The sequence below is a fragment of the Anomaloglossus baeobatrachus genome, chromosome 3 (genome assembly GCF_048569485.1).
Source record: "Anomaloglossus baeobatrachus isolate aAnoBae1 chromosome 3, aAnoBae1.hap1, whole genome shotgun sequence".
Taxonomy (NCBI): domain Eukaryota; kingdom Metazoa; phylum Chordata; class Amphibia; order Anura; family Aromobatidae; genus Anomaloglossus; species Anomaloglossus baeobatrachus.
The window spans coordinates 578,769,178-578,792,846 of NC_134355.1; the positions used below are offsets into that span (position 1 = coordinate 578,769,178).

Consider the following 23,669-nt stretch of genomic DNA (forward strand, 5'->3'; position numbering starts at 1 on the left):
AGGTGCCAAGGCGGGGAGGCAGCGTGGGCGCGGGTGCAACGTTGCGGTGCAGCACGGTGCGGTGCCAGATGGCACTGTTGTACTCACTCAGACACAGAATTGTGTATTTGACTACTATGGCTTCCCACGGGTAGTCCGCTCCCCGGCGTGTATGTGTCGGGAGAGCCTGTTTGCCCGCAGGCGCTGGCCCTTGGATCTCTAGCCCTTGGCGGTGGCACTTATCCGGACGGGTTGGACTGTTGCCTTCTGACGGGACTTAGGTGGGAATGAACCCCTGAGGTCCAGACCACAATCAGAGAATTTGACCTTTTCGGCGGCTCCTAGCCTAGTCGGGGTCTGAGTACCCTGCCTTGGTGCTTGGCTTCAATCTACTCCCCGGTTCGGTACCGGTGGGCCACTGCCTGACCCCGTTCCTACGGTTCCGCTGACCTACACCAACTCCTGCAGACGGCCATCACCGTCTGCCGACCTTGCTGAACGTGCCTGGGCTCCAACCCAGACACCAACAGTTTTCACTCCTCTCACGTTCACTGCCTACCACTAACTAACTACTGTCTTTTCCCGCCTCCTGGCCTGTGAACTCCTCGGTGGGTGGGGTCAACTGCCTGGCTCAGCCCCACCTGGTGTGGACATCAAGTCTGGAGGGTGGCAACAAGGATTTGATTGACTGGTGTCACCTACCCAGTGTGGGGGGGTTGTGTGTGTGATGTTAGTGTACTGTGACCCCTGGGGGTCCAGGGCGTCACACTGTTAGGAGGTTTTTTACACCTGTCAGAGTACTTCTGGTGCATTTATAATACAGTTCTTTTATCTCCGTGAGACTCTGCATAATTGATATATCTGTAATCTATATATGCCATTAAAACAACTGTGACATTCTCCATGCACTCATGTGCACTTATCTATGTGGTATTGCAGCCATCTATAGCTTTGTTATCACTCTCCGTGCATGTGTGTCACCCGGGGACCAGGGGTTACTCAGATCCGGGCCACGAGGTCACTTCTGTGGGTATCACGGTGGCGTGACCCGGTCTGTGATCCCAGGCTCCACAGTAAACGGGGATTTGGTAAGGGAGATTGTCCGTGACGCCACCCACGGTTGTGGTGAGATTGGAACACCACCGCTGCTTTGGATGGGGATCCCGGGAGTGATGGTATGGAGCAGCTAGATGTTAGTTCTCCCCTCCGTGGGTAGGGGGTTGGTTGTCCCGGGGCCCGGTGAGGTAGGTGTATGGGTAGCAGGCGGGTTACGGGGCTTGGTGAGGTGCAGGGTCGCGGGGGCAGCGCTGTGCCGCACGGCACGGTGGCACTCACTCAGCCGGTAATGATGATGACACAGTTCTCAGTAAAACACACGGCTGGATGGACGGGTCCCACAGACGGCTGCGGTTGTTGTTTCTCCCCTGACCCAGTTTGGTGGTGTAAGTCCTTTCCTGCACCTTTCGTACATTCCTCCTGCGCTCCGGCTTCCAGCTGGCTCCCTGGTTCGGTACCGGTGGGCCACCGCCCAGCCCCGGCTACCTACGGTTCCACCAACTGTCTCCCCGGATCGCTGCAGATGGCCACTACCGTCTGCCTGACTCTCTGCTGCACGAGGGTCCTAGGCTCCAATCCTAGGCCCCAGTCTGCGTCTGCCTCTCTGCAGACCTCCTCTCTCTTCCTCTCCTAGGACTTGACTCGGCTTGTTTCCTGCCTCAGGCCAGCTAACTCCTGGGTGGGCGTCTCCATCTCCTGACTCCGCCCACCTGGTGTGTCAGTCTGAGCCTGAGGAAAGGAATCAAGTTTCACTGGGGATGTCTGCTGTGAAACTGCCGGGGGTGGGGGTGTGTGTGTGTTGTTAACTGTGGCCCCTGGCTTGTCCAGGGCGCCACACATGTTGTTCTGGACACATTTTTGGGTATCAGCTGCTAGGGTGCCATTCACACCATCTAGTGTGTTACATGCTCAACACACATAATAGGTTTCATCTTTGTGATACTCTGCATGGCTGCACCCTGTGTGGCTAAATCCTTAATCTTTATACTATTATCTCTGGTGTATTAATATTATTGAGATATTTTTCATACAATTGTGTGTTTTTCTCGGATGCATATAAGTTTACATCATTCTCTCTCCCTCCTTATTTATACCCTTCCTCATTTTGGTATACTGACAGGACATTGCCTGACCAGTATTTTGGGTTCCAGCTTGCTGTTCTCCAACCCCTTGTATTCCACATTGTATGTTGGCACAGGGTTACATATCATGGTGATCATTATTGCTGTCTTACCTTACATGTCATGATTGGGGTTTCTCTTGCTCAGGGTGAACTGACCCCCCCCCCCTTGTTTCTTTGTCTATTGTACAAATTTTAAGTGTTTTTAATATCTGTTTTGGTATATAATAAAGGTGTCTGTTTCATTAAAATAGATTGGTGTGCATCTGTTTTCATGTGCAGGAGTTTTTTTTCTCCTGTGCTGCTACATGTCTTTTTACTGCACCAGATAGCACCCTTGTGTTTATATCTTACTCTTTAAACTTTTTTAGGATTTTGGTGCGCTCCCACCTCTTGCCTTGTTGATTAATACTTTATGGGGGCTGCACAATATTATATTGGGTGCATAATACTATAGGAGGGGGCACAATGCTATATGAATGTGTATAATAACCTCATTAGTGTGCATGTTTAATACCAGCAGGCATTCCCTCCATGAGTTGGCAGGTTGAGAGTGGCTGTCTCATCGGTATTCTGCACCTGTGTTACCCATACCTTTATCATGGGGGGCCGGCTGCATCCTGCGAGTGCATTTGCCATTTTGACCTGCGATGGCTGGTGGCTTTTTTTCTTGTGAGTTTTCTTTATTTTTTCCTTTGAATTTATGTCCTTTTTGGTGAATTATTTTTGAATATAGTGTAGGGACTTGTAAGTGTGGGGACCCTTGACAAGGTGGGTTACGAGCTTATGTATTTTGGCCAAAATATGGACCAATACCTCACATTTATTATCATCTTACTGTACATCATTTTTATTGCACAATTTTTTGCAGGATGCAGCCAGGCCCTCTGGGGTGTCTGTCCTGTGTGCTAGTGCACTTAAATAGTGCTGTTCAGCCCAAAGGTGTCATCAATAGGCTGTGAGCCGGACACTGTGCATTGCACATATCTTTGTGCCTGCATGTAAAACCTCATTAGTGTGCATGTTTAATACCAGCAGCCACCACCTCCATGAGTTGGTAGGTTGAGAATGGCTGTCTCATCGGTATTCTGCACCTGTATTACCCATACCTTTATCATGGGGGCCGGCTGCATCCTGCGAGTGTATTTGCCATTTTGACCTGAGTTGGCTGGTGGCTTTTTTTCTGGTGAGTTTTTTGTATGAATGTGTATAATTTTCTGTGGGGGTTGCATAGTACTATGTGGGGGCTGCATAATGCTATATGGAGGAACACAATATTATATGGGGGCTGCATAAGGCTATATGGAGGCTGCATAATATTGTTTGAGGGTGGATAATAATATATGGGGGCTTTGCTAGATGGTTAGAGAACTATTAAATTCCAGTCACACCAAGTAAGGCTGCTGAGCAACTGAGGCTGCAATTTAAGTGCTGGCTGCAAAGTAAGTGTACAGCATAGTTGAACACAATATTATGACACAGGATCATAGTTTCATGTTACCTTTCTAGTTTTCCATTGGTTTTATCTGTACTGTTTATCACCATTTAGTAAGTGTTCAATGGACAATGCTACCAAGTGTGAGTAATGTGAAATGTATACATACTTTGAGCAGCTGTTTGAGGGTGAATATTTCTGGGTTTGATGTCAGCATGTTGCATATTTGGAAGCTCAGGTAATGTATCTAATTATGCTTCTTGCAACACTTTGAAATGTTGCAAACCTGGAGAGGAGTTTAGAGCTCACTGAGCATGCTCTGGCTGGGGCCAGTAATATGGTTGAGGGTGGAGGTGGAGAAGTTCAAGACCCAGAAGTAGGTAGCTGGGTAAGAGTTAGAAGAAGGGGTAAAGGGAAAAGTGTCATGGAGCCTAGCCTAACCTTGCACAACCTAGTAAATATGCCTATTTGGCTAAAATTGGGGATGCAGGGCCAGGACTAGGATCACTACAGCAGGACATTGCTCCTACCAACCAGGAAAATGACTGCTGTAGGAATTAGGGAAATAGGAAAGCAGGAAAGGCCAAATATATGTTGGTGGTAGGGGACTCTATTAGTAGGAGGACAGACAAGGTCATCGGTCACCAAGACCGTGAATGCCAAACAGTGTGCTCAGGCTCGACATATCAGATTGGATACACAGATTGCTTGGTGGGGCTGGCGGAAACAAAACTGTCATGGTTAACATTAGTACTAATCTCTTCTCTGTCTACACTGCCCCAATCAGTAAGACCATCAGCAAATTTGGCTTCCAGTACCATCATTATGCTCATGACACACAATTATACACCTCATCCCCTGACCTCACCTCTGCTATATTACATTATACCAGTGACTATCCACAGTTTCCAACATCATGTCTGGTCTCTATCTGAAACTTAACTTTCGAAAACTAAATTTCTTCTCCTCCCTTTGTCTACTAACCTCACTAAACCTGTAATCTCACTTTCTGTGTGCAGCACCATGATAAGTCCTAGGCAGCAGGCTCGCTGTCTAGGTGTTATGCTTGCTACTGATCTCTCCTTCATCTCCTATATACAATCTCTCACTCTTGTCGCTTGCACCAGAAGAACATCTCTAGAATTCACCTCTTTCTCATCACTGATACTACAAAAATCCTCACTATGGCCTTGATCCACTCCCTCCTTAACTACTGTAATTCTCTAATGCAGTAGCAAGGGTCACCTATCTGGTTAATCGTTACTTGGATGCCTCAGCTTTGTGCTAGTTATTGCATTGGCTGCCCATACATCATAGGTTCTAATTTAAATTGCTTGTTCTCAGCCACAAAGCTCTCCACTCTGCAGCACCCTCTACATCCACACTAATATGAACCTCTCTCTCCAAGCTCCAAGACTTCTCCTGAGCTGCATGAATCCTCTGGAATGCTCTACCTCAAGAAACTAGGACAAATCCACAACTTACACAGCTTCAGACTCTCCCTAAAAACATATCTTTTTAGGATGGATTATCACCTTCCCTAATCAAAGTCAATTCATATAGAGCCCCTCTACTACCTCCCAGAACATAACTCTCCATCAGACTCCACAGCACCCAAAAGCATCACAAAGATTGGCTGCTGATTGGCTCATGCAGCCTTTGAGAAGTGCTCCATATGTGAGTGGATAGCAACTATAAATGGAGCACTTATCACAAAAATTAGCCTAGCAAAGATGGAAATGTATAGAGGGCTGATTAGACTTACCCATAATGGGTGCACAGGGTGGTGTAAATGTGCCCAGATGCACACGTTTCGCTATGTTCCTCAGGGGGCTGTAATGAAACGTGAAGGGATGAGTTTATGTATGGGTCTGGAGCACTTCTCGCAGGGACCTTCAGCGCCATCTAGTGGCTCTGAATGGTATTGGAGGCCTCACTTATTTGGGCTTGCTGGATATCTTTAGATTTATATTAAAGAATTGTTGTATGATTTTTTTACTTGGGCTGTATCTTTCACCATGGGGTTCACTGATTGGTAATTTCTTTAGGACGCCCTGTTCACTTGGTTCTCTGTTTCATTATATGATGTTTGATAGTCTATTTATTCCTCTTGCAAAATAAATATTTCTACTTTTGCAAAGAGGATTTTTCTCTGGATTATTTCTTTGATTATTATGGCCTTCACTACATTTTCCTTTTCCTCTGTGGTTGGTGTACTTATGAATGTTTGTTTGGATATGAGCTTCTGAATTGGAAAGCACTGCATAATATGATGGCACTCTAGAAATAAAGATGATGATGATGACTTAATAATAATAATAATAATAATAATAAGAGAGTTAGAGGGAGGTGGAATGTCCTTAAAAATTATTACAGGTAACTAGGAAGGAAGCTGAAGTCCACGACCACCAAGGTGGTGTTTTCAGAAATACTACCCGTTCCATGAGCGTCACTGGAAAGATAGCGGGAGCTTAGGAAGATAAATATGTGGCTTAGAATTTGGTGCAGCAAGGAGGGGTTTAGGTTCATGGAGAACTCGGCTGACTTCTCTATCCTCTACAGGCTCTACGGTAGGGATGGGCTGCATCTCAATAGGGAGAGGGCAGCTGTGCTGGGGGAGAAATTGGTCAGTCGGATGGAGGAGCTTTTAAACTTGGATCTGTGGGGAGGGAGGGTAGTTGTGCAAAAAAAGAGAATAAATAGGGTAGACAGAAAGAGAGAAACAGTAGGCGATTTAGGGGGGCAGGGACATGCAAGGAAAGTAGGGAAACAAGGAGTTAGAAATGTTTTCATAGTATTAAATGTCTGCTGGCAAATGCAAGACGTCTTTTAAACAAAATGAATGAGTTGGAGACTCCCTCCATAAATATTAAGGGAATTGAGCTCAGTAATTGACAGACCGCTGTATGTCATCTTCTTAGACTCACTTGTAACAGGGTTGGTGCCTCAGTATTGAAGAATTGCTGATGTTATACCATGTTTAAGAAATGTAAGAGGGTGAATCTAGCGAACTACCATCCAGAAAGTCTAACATCAGTGGTGTGCAAAGTTTTTGAGGGTAGTTTAACCCCTTAACAATGAGAACATTAAAGGGTTAAAAGACTGAACCCAACGTGTGTTAAGAAATCAGTGAAAAGTGATGGAGGAAGTGTCATGATATGGGGAACGCTTTCTGCAGCAGGAGTTGGACTTCTCATACAGCTACATGGCAGAGTGAATGCAAGTCTGTATGAGAACCTTCTTCAACAACACATGGTTCCTTTCTTACGTTCATCACTCAATCAGCCTGCAATTGTCATGCAGGACAAATGCCTCCTCTCACACAGCAAAACAAGTAAATTAGTTTCTTGAAACAGAAAACATTGAAACAATGAAATGGTTAGCCCACAGTCCTGATCTAAACCCAATAGAAAACCTTTGGAAAATCCTTGGTGACAAAGTTATCACCAAGAAACCCACAACAGTCAAAGAGTTGTGGAAGAGACTGGAAGAGGTGTGGAACAAAATTATACAAGAACAGTGTAAGAGACCAGTGATGTCCTGTGGCCGCAGATGTGCTGAAGTCATTCAAAGCAAAAGCCTGTACACTTCCTACTGATTGGTGTTTTCTGTTACCTTATGAAAATGTACTTATAATCTTTCTCTGTGCTACAGTTATTGCTGTTCTCTAATTTGATCTAATTTGGTACTTTTTGTATGGTATTGAACAGAAATATATATATATATATATATATATATATATGTATATATACACTTTTGGGTGTGTTTTAATAAATATAGTTTATTACTACGTTTTCGTGTCAGTTAGTCGTCAAGTTTATATATTTAATTAGCAAAGGAATAGATAGCGTTAGGCGTGTATGCTAGATCATATATTCATTATTAGTCAAATCTGATAATAATAATTTATAGCAGGAGTTAACACATTTTACATTATTGGAAATAATAATTAATATTGGCACTAGCCCTGCAACAGAAACAACTGCAGGGATCTGTGCTAGGACTGATACTATTTAATTTCTTTAATAATGACCTTGTGGATGGGATTGAGAGTAGAGTGTTAGTTTTTGCTGATGACACAAAACTATGTAGGATATTAAAAACTGACCTGGACAGTACAATATTTCATAATGATCTGGATAAGATGTTGGAATGTGCAGACACTTCTTGGGAAATGAGATTTAATGTTGATCAATGTAAAGTAATGCATCTAGGATGGAGTAATCCTTAGGCTGCATATGCATTAAATGGAAGTAAAGTCGGGACTTCAGAACAGGAGAAGGACTTGGGTATTTTGGTTACAAGTAAGCTGAGCAGTAGTACTCAATGTCAAGCAGCAGCTGCAAAAGCAAATAGGATTTTAGGGTCTATAAAATGAGAGATTAGATCCTGTGATCCCAACATATTGTTATCCCTCTATAAGACACTTGTAAGGCCACATCTGAAAGTTGGAATCCAATTTTGGGCTCCACATTTTAAAAAGGATATTCAGAAGGTAGAGTCAGTCAAAAGGCAGGCTACTAGACTATTACAAGGAAAGGAAGGTTTCCTGTACAATAAGAAGTTGGAAAAGTTGGATTTGTTTAACGTTGAAAAAAGACATCTCAGGTGAGATCTCACTGGCACAGAACTTATTCCTTCCAACTTATTCCTTCTAAACACAATAATAAAAACCAGGGGGCACTCACTGCAAGTGGAAAAAAGGCGATTCCGGCAGCTAAATAGGAAAGCATTCTTTAAAGTTAGAGTTTTCAGATTGTGGAATGCCCTACCACAAGGGGTAAGAATGGCAGACTCTATAACAACTTTAAAAGGGCTGGATGATTTCCTCAGTACACATAACATTGTCAGTTAAAAATGATTTAGTGTCAAAATGAATAATTGATGGATGAAGAATGAACTAGATGGACCTAAGTCTTTTTTTAACCTATTTAACTATATAGGCACTGCATAATGATATATGAGGGTACATAATAGTATATGGGGGCTGCAAAATACTATATGAAGGTGCATAATACTATATGGGGCTGTATAATACTATATGGGGCCTGCATAATGCTATATGGTGGTACATAATACTATATGAGGGCCTCATAACACTTTATGGGGGCTGCATAATACTATATGGGAGCCGCATAAAATTATATGAAGAAAAGCAATAGATAAATATTTTAAAACTTTATTTTATTTACTCATCGATTACAAAATAACTATACATGTTGCATGGTATAACCACATAATCAAATAGGTAATTATTCTAGATGTTTCTGCAATTAAAATGTCTTATTCTCAGATATACCAATATCTAAATGAACACTAGCTTCTAAAAGAACCACAGAATTATCTGGGAGGGTAAAAAAAAAAAAGAGAAAACTCCCATTTACTGTTAAGCTTGCAATCATAACTAGAGAAAAGACAGGTTAAAACATACAATTGCTATATTCAAAAATAGAGCAAAGAAAAAATATTTATATTAGCACATATATGAAATATATCTAAAATAGAAACATTAGGTAAGGAATGAATAGTAATTAATTCATTATAGTACAACATGAAAAATAATTGCTACATCTCATATAAATCCCATTCATATTAGAAATAAATACCAACCTTTGCATAAGATGAATAATTATTTGACCTGATGTCATTCATCAAATATACTGTAAGATAAGGTCTTGTCTAATATTTAAGTCTTCTGGTATGTAATTTAAAAATCCAATATGACTATTTAATAGTAGTCTCCTTAAATCTGCACCTGTACACAGTTTATATATTTTTCGATTCCCATAAACTTTAATGCAGATATGTCCCTTTCGTGTACATGCACAAAGTGTTTTGATACCATTGATATATTCTGCGGGATTAATGTTGTCAGACGTGTCTTCTAATTCTCATTTTAAGTGAACCAATCGTACAGTCCATGTACTGAATTTTACAAAGGAGACATTCTATTAAATAAACTACCGCTGGAGGGATATAGTTAATAAAGCTTTTAATATTAAATGTATCTCCTGTATCAGAAGAGACAAAGTTTTTACTTTTTACTGCATGGTCGCAGAATATGCAGTGTGTATGTCAACACTCATAAAAGCCAGTGCAAGATAACCAGGTTTTCTTCAGATTGAACAGGGTTGTGAACAGGGGCGTGCTAACATGCTACACAATGCCCATTGTCCAGCGTCATCGACGGTGACATGCGTAACTGTGTCCGTTGTCACCACCTTAGATGCTGGGACACAGGTACACGAGTCACCGCTGATGATGATGGGCCCTGTGGGCGTGCTAACATGCTAAGAGGGCGAAGTAGTTGGTGGGAAATATCTAGCCCCTGCACTCATTAGCATATCATAAAGGATATTTAGAAATACTTTTTAAAAAGATCTCTTTATCTATGCTTCTAGATACAGGGACAGTTAGGCAGGGATTGACAATATGTACCCAGAACTGCTCAGGGTTCTGGGTGCATATTCCACCTGAAAAGTTCCCCTTAATAACAAATCATCAATGTATCTACTGTAAAAGTAAATACAATGATGAAACGGATTCATTTCACTGAAGAGAAACTGCTCATCCCAGACAACAACCACAATGATAGCAAAAGAGGGAGAGAATTTCCTTCCCATTCTAACACCTGTTTTCTGCCCCCAATTTTTTTTTTTTAGCAAAGAATAGAAACTGGATAGAAACTGTGTCTGTTCAGAAAATAACTGTCTAAAGCAATGCTAAGGAATAGAGGGATATTAACTTTCAATATCACAACAAAGGCATACAAAGTCTGAATAGTACTTTATATGTTGCAGATCCATTATGAATAGGGCTGATCGAATCCGCCAAAATCCGGGACGGATCCCTGCCAGGTTGAAAAAAAAAATCCGGATCCACTCCGGATTCCGGTGCCCATATAAGTCAATGGGGACCAGAATTAAGATTAAAAACGTGTGTGGAAGGGATACAGGGGTAGGAGCGTGCACGGTGTACTCACTCGAGGCTGTGTCATGGCAGCAAACTCCTTCTGGGTCACGCTTTTCCCTTTCGGAGCTGACAATTCAATATTCATTGTTTTGCCCGCACACCAGTGCGTGTAATTGGTTGCAGCTAGACGCGCCCTCACCCTGACTGGCAGTGTGTCAGCTGACTGCAACCAATCACAGGTGGCAGGATGGCTGTTGGGCAGAGAAAGCAGTGCAAGTGTCTGCGGGTCAGTATGGTGAACGTGCATGTCTTTCAGAAATACATGCACGTTCCTGTCAGAAGTGTGCCGCTGTGCCGTGCTGTGAAGCACTGTCAGACTCGTACAAGTCTGACATGACATTAGCCGGTACAGCCTGTATTCTCTGAACATGAGTGTGCATGTACACAGAAACACATGCACTCTCCTGTTTAGAGTGTGCGGCTGTGTCGGTGATGCGCTGTCAGACTCGTATAAGTCTGACATGACATCAGGCAGCACAGCCTGCCACGCTCTGAGCATGAGTGTGCATGTACACAGAAACACATGCACGCTCCTGTCAGAAGTGTGTGCGGCTGTGCCAGTGATGTGTTTTTTTTTATTATTTAAATAAATTATTAAAAAAAAACAATGTGCAGTCCCCCTTAATTTTCATCCCCAGCCATGATAATGCCAGCTGGGGGCTGGTAATCTCAGCCCGCAGCCACCCGGTATTGCCGAATCTATTAGATGTGACAATCCCAGTGCAATACCAGGTCTTCTCGATTGCCCTGGAGCGGTGGCAATCGGGTAATAAGGGGTTAATAGCAGCACACAGCTGCTAGTAAACCCTAGGTTAGTAATGGCACAGGCGTCTATGAGATACCTGCATCGCACTAACCTGTAAATGAAAGTAAATAAGCACAGACACAGAGAAAAATCCTTTATTTGGAATAAAGTACAAAACACACACCCTCCTTCACCTCTTTATTAACCCCCAACACCCTGCAGCTCCGGCGTAATCCACATGAGGTCCCAAGCCGCTTAAGCTCTGCTATATAGCCAGCGGCCATGGAGCACAACCACTGGCTGTGCAGACAATGACTGAGCATCGCGCGGCACGGCAGGCAGATACTGTCACAGGCTGGGGGCGCGGTCTACCTGCAACCAATCACAGACGAGGGGACGGCCGGTGGGCGGGGAAAACATGGAAAGCTATGTGTATACGATGCACAGTACAGGAAGTCAATGCGTGACCCGGGAGCAGTGTGCCGCCATGACACTAAGTCTCGGTAAGTATGAAACGCTGTTTTATCTCTGTTTTTCTTTATTTTTCAATTATTTTCACCAATGCCGGATCCAGATCATGCACCTGGAATTCTGGACTCGGATCTGGCACCCGGAAATCTTTGAGACCGCGCAGATCCGGACTTTTGCAGTTCGGATCCTCTCAGCCCTAGTCCCTAACATACTCGGGAAGATTTCTAACAAGAGGCTGTAGATGATGGTCCATCCATAAACCAAGTTTTTCTCCCATTGATCCTATGCCCGATATAATTGGTTAACAACAATTAGTCTGAATTAGTAATTCACTGCACAACTAACATATAACAACACTTGTTAGAGCAGGATATGCTCCACCAAAAAACACAGTGAGTTCAATGTTTTAAAAATAGATTGTTTATTTAATACATAGTATTAAAAATATTTAAAACCATAACAAAAATGATAAATATCTGTTGCTTCAAACAAGAGGGACGATATATCAGCTAATATGTTGCTTATAGTAGGCACAGGAATAAGTGACACCCAAACATTCAATAATAAATGAATATATATTTATCTGGGAATTTCTAAAACTAAGAAATATATATGGTTAATATAAACCTAAATATATGACATTCGCAGATAAAAATAAAATTCATTCATAATATATATTTCAATTGATCCGGTTAGGTACTAAGTAGTGTATGAAAAGTTAAAGTGTATAAAATATAAATGATTAATAAATAAATATATTTATCTGAAAATCTATTAATTACAATATAAATGGTTAATATAATCCTATCTAATATGTATATAATTTACAGACAAAAGTAAATTCATTTGCAAAACATATTAAATATTGATATTACTAGATGTTAGTCAATGGCCAGTGATATAAAGTGCATAAAATACAAGGTGCTGTGATAATTGCAATGAACGGACAGCAGTATATGTAGGTTAAATTAAGTGAACGATGAAATAAGGTGCTCCTGTGCCAGTAAAAAGTAATTACCTGGTGTGTAATGCTGAGTCGTCCCTCCACCCCAACGTACGTTTCAATATGCTTTCCTCAGGGAGCGCCCGATATAATTGGTCTGAAGGGAGGTGGAAAAATATTTTTGTGGATTTTAAGGAGAGCATGGTAAAGGGGAACCATCGTATGGTCTACCCTAATAAAGTCATAGTTTTTTTGCCAATACCCCTTCTAAAACCTTCATTAAGTAATTTGTCAAACTTTTGTTTGAAAGAGGGAGTAGGATCGCTGGGAATAGACATGTAAGTAAAACTGTCCTGTAGGATGTTATAATTAATTTCAAAGTATAGGGCAGAATCCAACACTACAATTCCTCCTCCCTTATCAGCTGGACAGAAAATAAAGTCTGAGTTGTTTTTTAATTCATTCAGAGCTGCAGATTCCTGAGTGGTTAAATTATTTTTAAATTTGGAACACTTTTCATCCATTAATTCCTGGAAAGAATCCAGGATTATAGGCCTAGATTGGACCAGGTAAAAATGTGGATTATGGGTCACAAAAGATTTATTTAAGATGATAGTGTCCTATGCAGATTAAGATTCCAAACTACTCAAATTGGTGAGTTGAATCAATTAATGAAAAGTAGATATGGACGGTACATTTCAATCTCCTCTGCTGTGCTACACACACTAGAATCTGTATTGTCAGATGAAAAATTACATGTTCCTGGATAATTTATTGACATTGAACATTGTTCTGAACACATCAAATCTATTTGTACGACAAAAGAAAGACCTATAGATAAGACAATATTTGACCAGATAAATGTTGTACTGGGCATCAGATTTTGTTCCTCACACGTTGTGGATATCGTGGACCTTTTGTGCTGCCTGTCCGTCTGTATTGTTTTCTATTGAAGATCTGTTGTTTTGTCTGTTTGAAGCAATTAAATCACTAGTAAAATCAGAACTGTCATCTAATGTGTAGTCAAGAGAAATCAGAAGGAAAGCTAGAGTTCACAAAACTAACCCTTGTAGAGCAGTTGAAATGAGATGTTTTTATTTTTGGGGATGGATTTCCTAACCATTCTTCATGAGTATACTCTATTTTATTGGTAATCTAGACTATCACGCTCCTATTTGGACTTCTTGCAGTCTGCTATTTTTTTCTCCACAATATTTATATGTTTACTCATCTCCTCCTGCATCTTTTTATATTCCAAATAATTGGAGGCATTGCAGCTATAAGTCCCCTTACCTGGCAGCCAGACTGGCTTGCAAAGTCTCCTTAAGGAGAATAGTGTTCCCCCGTGGAATTTTAGGGGCATTGCAGCTATAAGTCCCCTTACCTGGCAGCCAGACTGGCTTGCAAAGTCTCCTTAAGGAGAATAATGTTCCCCCGTGGTCCCCACATAGCTTTCTCATGAGCCAGATCAGACACCCCCATACTTTGCACTGACGAGGGGCAAGCACCCCGAAACACCGTGTCTGCAAATTGGGATTCTGATCTGGCTTATATATCCTGAGTCATATTGCAAAGGATTGTCGAAAATCCACTTGTGACTTTTAGGATCGCTACTTCCAATAGGTGGCGCTGTGCTAGAGTTTGTCTCCTTTACTGGAGAGACAATTTGAATATTTCCCAGAGGGGCATTGCAGCTATAAGTCCCCTTACCTGGCAGCCAGACTGGCTTGCAAAGTCTCCTTAAGGAGAATAGTGTTCCCCCGTGGAATTTTAGGGGCATTGCAGCTATAAGTCCCCTTACCTGGCAGCCAGACTGGCTTGCAAAGTCTCCTTAAGGAGAATAGTGTTCCCCCGTGGTCCCCACATAGCTTTCTCATGAGCCAGATCAGACACCCCCATACTTTGCACTGACGAGGGGCAAGCACCCCGAAACACCGTGTCTGCAAATTGGGATTCTGATCTGGCTTATATATCCTGAGTCATATTGCAAAGGATTGTCGAAAATCCACTTGTGACTTTTAGGATCGCTACTTCCAATAGGTGGCGCTGTGCTAGAGTTTGTCTCCTTTACTGGAGAGACAATTTGAATATTTCCCAGAGGGGCATTGCAGCTATAAGTCCCCTTACCTGGCAGCCAGACTGGCTTGCAAAGTCTCCTTAAGGAGAATAGTGTTCCCCCGTGGAATTTTAGGGGCATTGCAGCTATAAGTCCCCTTACCTGGCAGCCAGACTGGCTTGCAAAGTCTCCTTAAGGAGAATAGTGTTCCCCCGTGGTCCCCACATAGCTTTCTCATGAGCCAGATCAGACACCCCCATACTTTGCACTGACGAGGGGCAAGCACCCCGAAACACCGTGTCTGCAAATTGGGATTCTGATCTGGCTTATATATCCTGAGTCATATTGCAAAGGATTGTCGAAAATCCACTTGTGACTTTTAGGATCGCTACTTCCAATAGGTGGCGCTGTGCTAGAGTTTGTCTCCTTTACTGGAGAGACAATTTGAATATTTCCCAGAGGGGCATTGCAGCTATAAGTCCCCTTACCTGGCAGCCAGACTGGCTTGCAAAGTCTCCTTAAGGAGAATAGTGTTCCCCCGTGGAATTTTAGGGGCATTGCAGCTATAAGTCCCCTTACCTGGCAGCCAGACTGGCTTGCAAAGTCTCCTTAAGGAGAATAGTGTTCCCCCGTGGTCCCCACATAGCTTTCTCATGAGCCAGATCAGACACCCCCATACTTTGCACTGACGAGGGGCAAGCACCCCGAAACACCGTGTCTGCAAATTGGGATTCTGATCTGGCTTATATATCCTGAGTCATATTGCAAAGGATTGTCGAAAATCCACTTGTGACTTTTAGGATCGCTACTTCCAATAGGTGGCGCTGTGCTAGAGTTTGTCTCCTTTACTGGAGAGACAATTTGAATATTTCCCAGAGGGGCATTGCAGCTATAAGTCCCCTTACCTGGCAGCCAGACTGGCTTGCAAAGTCTCCTTAAGGAGAATAGTGTTCCCCCGTGGAATTTTAGGGGCATTGCAGCTATAAGTCCCCTTACCTGGCAGCCAGACTGGCTTGCAAAGTCTCCTTAAGGAGAATAGTGTTCCCCCGTGGTCCCCACATAGCTTTCTCATGAGCCAGATCAGACACCCCCATACTTTGCACTGACGAGGGGCAAGCACCCCGAAACACCGTGTCTGCAAATTGGGATTCTGATCTGGCTTATATATCCTGAGTCATATTGCAAAGGATTGTCGAAAATCCACTTGTGACTTTTAGGATCGCTACTTCCAATAGGTGGCGCTGTGCTAGAGTTTGTCTCCTTTACTGGAGAGACAATTTAAATAATTTTTAAACACAAGAGAGGTCAGAGATTCTGCATTGTCGTTTTTTTACCTTTTCCAACTCCAATTCTTTATGTTTAATAATGAGTTCCATTAATCTTGTGAAACAAACAGGCAATATTGAATATATATATATATATATATATATATATATATATATATAGGCTGCAAAATATTATATGGGGGTGCATAATACTATATGGGGGCTGCATAATTGGAGATGAGTGAACAATTCAAAGTTCGGTCCGCCGAGCCTTACCGAACAAACCCTATGTTTGCCGAACAAAAAGCCATACGTTTTTGAATCCCTTTGGAATCAATGGGAGGCCAAACCTAAGGTAGAGAAAACATCTTTGGGGGGAGATCAAAAAGCTTCCAAAACAGCAGCAAAAATACAATTTCCAGTCCAGCCCCACTGTTTTAGCAAAGCCATTAGCTTCAAAGACTATTGAAATAAGAAATATTGAGCTGGATGAAAGACAGGTGTATGGCTCCCATACCCCTACCAGTAAAGACAAGACACAACTTGGAGACTTATCTTGGACTCTTGATATTTAAAAACATTTCAGGCAGACAGCAGGACAGTGGCATCAATTGCCCTTCCCCCCCCATTTTCCCATATTGTATTTGCACATCAGTGAATTATGGTCCATACAACACACAGGATGTGGCCTGGTATTTCCATTTTTAAAAGTGCGCACACAGCGACTGTGCCTTCTTCAGCAGCACATCCAGACTGGAACAATAACCTAGAAATTTCTGTACAACCATGTTGAGGATGTGAGCCATGCAAGGCACATATGTGATGTCTTTCTCACGAAAAAAGTAATACAAGGAGAGCTCAAAACTGGTTCACAGACTAAAAACTCCTTAATTTAAAAATTATCAATTTTATTAACAGAAGCAATTAAAAACACTTCCACATTATATAGAAAATATTCATTGGTGCCATACAAAAATTTCAAACATATATCCCCCTTATTTTTATAGTCCTATGTGTTACCCCAATTTAGGAGCAAGAACAAATGTCAGTAAGGCGCAATATAAAAATATATCCCTAAACAGTCCAATAGTCAAGGGTCCTACAGTCAAGATCCCTAAAGGCAGCACTTTTTTACCCTAAATTAGTCGGTTCTGCACTGAGATATAATTCCATATATACTGCCACTTCCTATATTAGTAAGGAGGCTGTCAACCTTCTACCCCTAATTGACCCTTATGTGATGTCGCCAAGGCATAGTGAAGCAACCAGGTTTGCACCGTTATCGCTCACGGCCCTCCCCAGCTCTAGATTCAGTGGAGACAGTCATTGATAAAACTCAGCCTGGATAGTGGCCCACAACTTTGCAGCTGTGAAACTACGTTCTCCAATTCATATTAATTTTGGCACTGCTTGATTGTGTTAACTTCCACACAGGATTAGGCTTCTTGCTCTCACACCTCTGCCAGTACAGACGAGACATAGCTTGGAGTCTGGAACTTTAAAAACATTTCAGGCAGACAGCTTGACAGTGGCATAAATTATCCGCTCCCCCATTTCCCCATAGTGTCTTTGCAAAACAGGAAGTTATGGTCCATGCAACACACACAGTACGTGGCCTGGCATTTAAATTTTATAAATCAAAAGGTAAATGAGAGACAGGATTAGGCGTCTTGCTCCCATACCTTAGCCAGTATGGACATGACACAGTTTGGAGACCCATCTTTTTAGTTGAAATGTACATTATTGATTTTTGTTCCTGAAGAAAGGGTTATACAGCTCCATAACGCGTAGAACAATAAAATCTAATGTCTTAATCCCCATTGATATTCAGTGATCTTCTTCTGGCAGCGCAGATTAACCCTTTTCTTCCATTTTCTTCAACACCATCTTAGAGTCTTGACATTTAAAAACATTTCAGGCAGACAGAAGGAGAGTGGCATAAATTTCCCCCCCCATTTCCCCATAGTGTCTTTGCACAGCAGTGAGGAATGCTCCATGCAACACACAAGATGTAGCTTGGCATTTCTATTTAAAAAATCAAGAGGCAAGAGGTGCATGAATGACAGGATTAGGCCAATTGCTCCCTGACCCGTCAGTACAGACAAAACACAATTTTGAGACCCTACTTAGAGCCTCCACATTTCCAAAAATTAAGGTCAGACAACAGAAATAGTAGCAATAGTTGGCACAGACTACAAATAGTTGAACGCCACAACATGGATGCGTGGCACCAGCCATGTAACAAGGCCTGAACCAGCATTTCTACCTTCACTAGAGACAACAAGATGACAGACAGGCATAAACCTCTTGCTCCCAGAATCCTGACACTACAGACACAATTTGGAGACCCCACTTGGAGTCTCCATATTTCCAAAATTTAAGGTCACACAACAGGAAAAGTGGCAATAATTGGCCCAGACTACAAATAGTTGAATAACGCAGTATAGATGTGTGCGGCCAGCCTTGTAACAAGGCCCGAACCAGCATTTCTACCTTCACCAGAGACAGCAGGATGACAGACAGGAGTAGGGCTGGTGATCCCAGACCCCTGGCACTACACCATCACCTAGTCTGTGCAGTCTGGGGTGGCAAAGTCATTGGACATTCATGACTTGTTCAGTTTTATGAAAGTTAGCAAGTCTACACTTTCAGTGGATAGCCGGATGCACTTATCCATCCATACACCACCAGCAGCGCTGAAGACACGTCCTGAGAGAACGCTGGCTGCCGGGCAAGCCAAAACTTTTAAAGCGGGACTGGCGAGCTCAGGCTACTCTTCCATTTTCGAAGACCAAAATGCAAAAGGGTCCACTTCTGCACAGTCTCTCCAGATGTTCACTATGTGTCAGACTTCTACTCTGTTCTGCTGGTGCATGTGATGGTCTAAAAAATGTGTGCCAAAATTCACAGAAATTGCTTCTGCCACTTGAATTCTTGCCTCTGCTAATGTTTCTGCGTTGATGATGCGACATTCCCATGGTTGGATTTCTAGAACTGTGATGCACACTGTGTGCCTCACTTCTGTCTTGTGGAAAACTACTGTTAAGATGGTCTACAAGCTTGTTTTGACACGCCATCATTCATGCTCCCTTTCCAGGTGGGAAGAAATGTGCTAAATTTAGTCTTGTACCTTAGATCTAACAGAGCGGCAACCTAAGAAGGTGCTCATGTGTTGGACACTTCCATTAGGTCCAAGTCCATGGTGTGTGGGTAGTAGGGTAACACTCAAGCTTGCCTCCAACATCGCCTCCCACAAACCATGAACATGAGAGATGAGATCAATATCTTCTTCATCTCCTGAGTTTTCTGCTCCCATCACCTCTTCCTCCTCCATTTGTTCCTTGGCTCCTGTACCTTCACTGCCAGTTTGTCTGTTACTGTCGCGGGCGGGGGGTGCGCTGCGCTCGCACTGAACGCTCGGGTCCGGCGCTGCTGCGATGGCTTGAGCGGTGGGCCGGATCCGGGGACTCAAGCGGCGCTCCTCGCCCGTGAGTGAAAGGGGTAGGTTGGTTTGGGGATTTGAGTCTGTGACGCCACCCACGGTTTGTGGTGAAGGTGGGCACACCGCTGCTGGTGACGGGGATCCCGGGAGCATTGTTAGGGAGCAGCTGGGATGTTTTCCCCCTCCATGGGTAGGGGTTGGTGGTCCCGGGGCCCGGTGAGGTGACGGGGAAGCAGGGCTGGCGAGGTGCAGGGTCGCGGGGACAGCGAGGCGCGGTGCCGGATGGCACTGGTGTACTCACTCAGTAACAGATACACGCAAAGTCTCTGGTAAACCAAACGGCTGGATGGACTGGCGACTGGGCAATTGGTACTGGAGGACTGCACGGGCATTAGGTTTCGTAAACCATCTGTATCCACCAGGCAAAAAGGCAGCATTTCCGTGGCCAACAGTTTAGATATGGTGAAGTTCAAACTCTTTGCTTTGGCATGTGTGGGAGGAAATCATCTTTTACATGACCAAAGGGCTGGCTGCTGTGCTGAGAAAGGGTGGAGTAAGGTGTACACAACCAAACAGTGGACTGTGAGGGAGGTGTAGCCAGAGATGTATTGTTGAATTGAGAAACATGTGTTGTTTTCGGTGTCAAAAACACTAGGCATAGTCACTTCCATAACAGCTGATGGTCTCTCACTCACCCTGACTGTAGCAGGTAAACAAGTGGAGGTTCTGTGGTCAGAGACCTGTAGGAGTTCCAACGGTGACTTAGGAGGAGGAAGAAGCTGTAGACGCGGTTAATTTGTCAGCCGGTGGTTGTGTAGGTCTGGTAGTCCACATTTTAGAGCAGTAAGATTTCCATAATAATGAGTTGTTGTTTACAACGTTGGCAAATAACAAACATTGGGCAATCCTTTGTAATTTCAAAAAAGGGCCAAACTAGGCAACCCTTCCTGCGAACTGCACACCTGTGACCGCTGTTTGCCAAAGCTAGAGTTGTGGCTGAGGATGCAGTGCTTCTCATTGTTGCATCGCTAGGTGTTTGTGCTGGAATCGCTGACGTAACCTCCTAGTCTTCCTCCTCCTCTTCATATACTGAGCTATCCAGCTGCGTGCCTCTGGGTTCATACCAAGTGAAATCTACAACTTCATTGTCAGGCTTTATGTTGTCCCACTCCTCATCTTCCTGACCTGATATCACACAACAGTACGCTGCGCCTCAGGTATATGAGAATCATCATCATCACTTCCACCCTTGGGGGTTAATGTCAGTTGACAAAGGTCAGGATCCTGCTCGGATCCTACTTTTTCTGAGCCAGGATCCAACTGACAAACATTTTGAGCATCAGTGCAGATGCTTTCCTCCTCTTGAGTTTGAGAATCTTTGGAGCAGACTTCTGATGCCCATGGGATAGAATGTGTGGTGAACGTGTGAACAGCTCTGCAGACTCGTTCATGTGTTGTTCCCTGCCGTCAGTTTGCCGGTTGGAGATTTGTGACACGGGGGGAAACAAATGTAAATGGGGTGGCACCTCTGAGCATTGAACTGTGTGTGATGCTGAGGTGCAGGAAGAGGAGGAGAAATCACTTGATGCAGTGATTGCCATCCACTCTAGCACATGCTGTTTATCATCCTCATTTTGAAATTGTAGCAATATGCGGCTGTCAAAGAAATCTAGTAGAGTAGGCTGTCCAGTAGCGGAAGTTGTTCTAATTTCTCTTGGGATAAGATGAGCCAGTGTTTTCTTAGTGGAGCTTTGACTAACATTAAAACGTCCCACACGTACAACTCAAACACCCCGCCTATTTACTCTTTCACTCCAACCTCGTCGTCATTTACTACTCATGGTTGATGTAATGATATATGGATGCTGTTTAATGCTATATTTGAGCGCATAGTACTATATGGGAGTTGCATAATAGTGTATGGATCTGCATAATGCTATATGGGGGCTGCATAATACTATATGGGGACTGCATAATAACATTTGTACCAATATGGGGGCTGCATAATATTATATAGAGGAATATGGGGAGTGAATTATAATATATGTAGGAATATGGGAAGTGTATTATAATATATGGATAACTATGGGGAGTGCTTATAATATATGAAGAATTACGGGTGCATTATACTATATGGAGGACTATGGGAGATGCATGGGGGATGGATTATAATATATAGAGGTCTATAAGGTGCTATTTAATACATGGAGGCCAATGGGGTGTATTAATCAATGGCATGAATAGAACTGGGACCATAGTCTCAAAGATTACAGTTAGTAATACACTACGCCATAAAAACCTGCAGGCCACTCAAGGTCCCCCTGCTCATGAAAGCAAATGTTCAGACCTATTCCCAGTTTGCCAGTGACCATCTATATGATCCTGAGGAGGCATGGTAGAAGATCATGTGGTCAGATGATACTAAAATAAAACTTTTTGGCATTAACTTAACTCGCCATGTTTGGAGGAAGACAAAGCATGAGTACAACCTCAAGAACACCATCCCAACCATGAAGCATGGGAGGTGGAAATATCATACTTTGGGGGTGCTTTTCTGCAGAGGACATGAAGACTGCACCGCATTGAAGGGAGGATGGAAGGAGTCATGTATCGCGAGATTTTGGCCAACAACCCCCTTCCCTTAGTATGAGCATTGGAAATGGGTCATGGCAGGGTCTGCAAACATGACAATGACCACAAGCACAAAACTAAGGAGTGGTTCTGTAAGAGGAATTTCAAGGTCCTGGAGTGGCCTAGCCAGTCTCCAAACTTGAACTCAATAGAAAATCTTTGGAAGGAGCAATAACTCAATATTGCCCAGTGACAGCACCAAAACCTGAAAGATGTGGAGAAGATCTGTATGGAGGAGTGGGCCAAAATCCCTGCTGCAGTATGTCCACATTTGATCATGAACTACATGACCCCTCGTCCTCAATCACTGCCCGTGTCACCCCCGCCACACATATACGGTGTGTTGTAAAGTAGGTAATTTACATGTGTTTATAGATATTTGTCAGAACAGTTTGGTTTTATGACCATGTCATGTGCATTAATATACATTTAAGACATTAGTTACGAGTCTATTTACTGTTCTGTTCAATAAACCACAAATCAGAAAATCACAGAAGCTCAAAAAGTTTTCTCATAGCTGAATCCTACAGATTCATATTTGTATCTTTATAACTTAATTGTGTTGTTTCTGCAGGAAGTACATGGATTTCTGAAAACCTCATTCAGATTAGTTTTACAAACAATGATGTAAGAGTTCTCCTGTGTGATCATATGATAAGGATTTAATACAGTTACCTGGATCTTGTTTTCCAGCACCTGGGACTTGTTTTCCATCGGGGCTCCATAATAGAATCCTTAGAAAATCTCACATCCACTCACACTGTTATCTCTCAGAACATTTGATTGACCTGCACATTTTCTTTTGTACTTTGCTCTTATATATACAATATATTCATCTTCCATAGGATCACTCCACCCTTTTACTGTCAGAAGGTTACTCATTGCCATAACATCTTACCAAAACCTCAATATTAAATTGAATGAATACCTTTCCAATAAGGATCCACAATTAAAAGCTGACATAGTATACACCTCGCCTGAATATTTCACCATTGAAAAATTGCCAACATAAAATTATCTAATTAGTCAAATATATATCGGAGTTCTTAGATTATTTTGGGAACATGGTGTTCTCTGTCTGCTAGCAGAAAACAAAACCATTCACAGAAAAGATAGCGAAATGTATATATTAAATTGCTTTATAAACTAAGACGCACCACAGTACAGAACTGTTGTGAAAATGCATATATTGTTATTTGTGAGAACATATTAATTTTTTAACACCCAACCGATTTTTTTTTCACTTTTGCCCTTTTGTTCCTCCTTTTATCCAAGAGCCATGACTTTTTGTTATATTTTTCTGTCAACACAGCCGTAGTTTGAATGGCACCATTCAATTTCACATATAACGTATGGGGAAACGGTGGGCTATGGGATGTGAAATCTCCCTTCCCTGCAGATTCTGATGGCGCAATGTGAAGTGTATGCCACCCTAGGGTTCTGCACCCTGACTGCACCAGTCCCGAAGAGGCTGTTAGGCTTTTCCATTGGCTACCATGTTTCTCCTCTGTCTCACCAGCTCCACTCGGTTGTCTCCGGTCTCTTCCAGTCTGC

General features: G+C 42.8%; 1 pseudogene; it reads right to left on the reverse strand.

Annotated features, from left to right (window-relative positions):
* Positions 1-22,930, reverse strand: part of LOC142295601 (galactose-3-O-sulfotransferase 2-like) — a 95,391-nt pseudogene extending 72,461 nt beyond the window's left edge.
* Between the last annotated feature and the right edge of the window lie 739 nt (positions 22,931-23,669).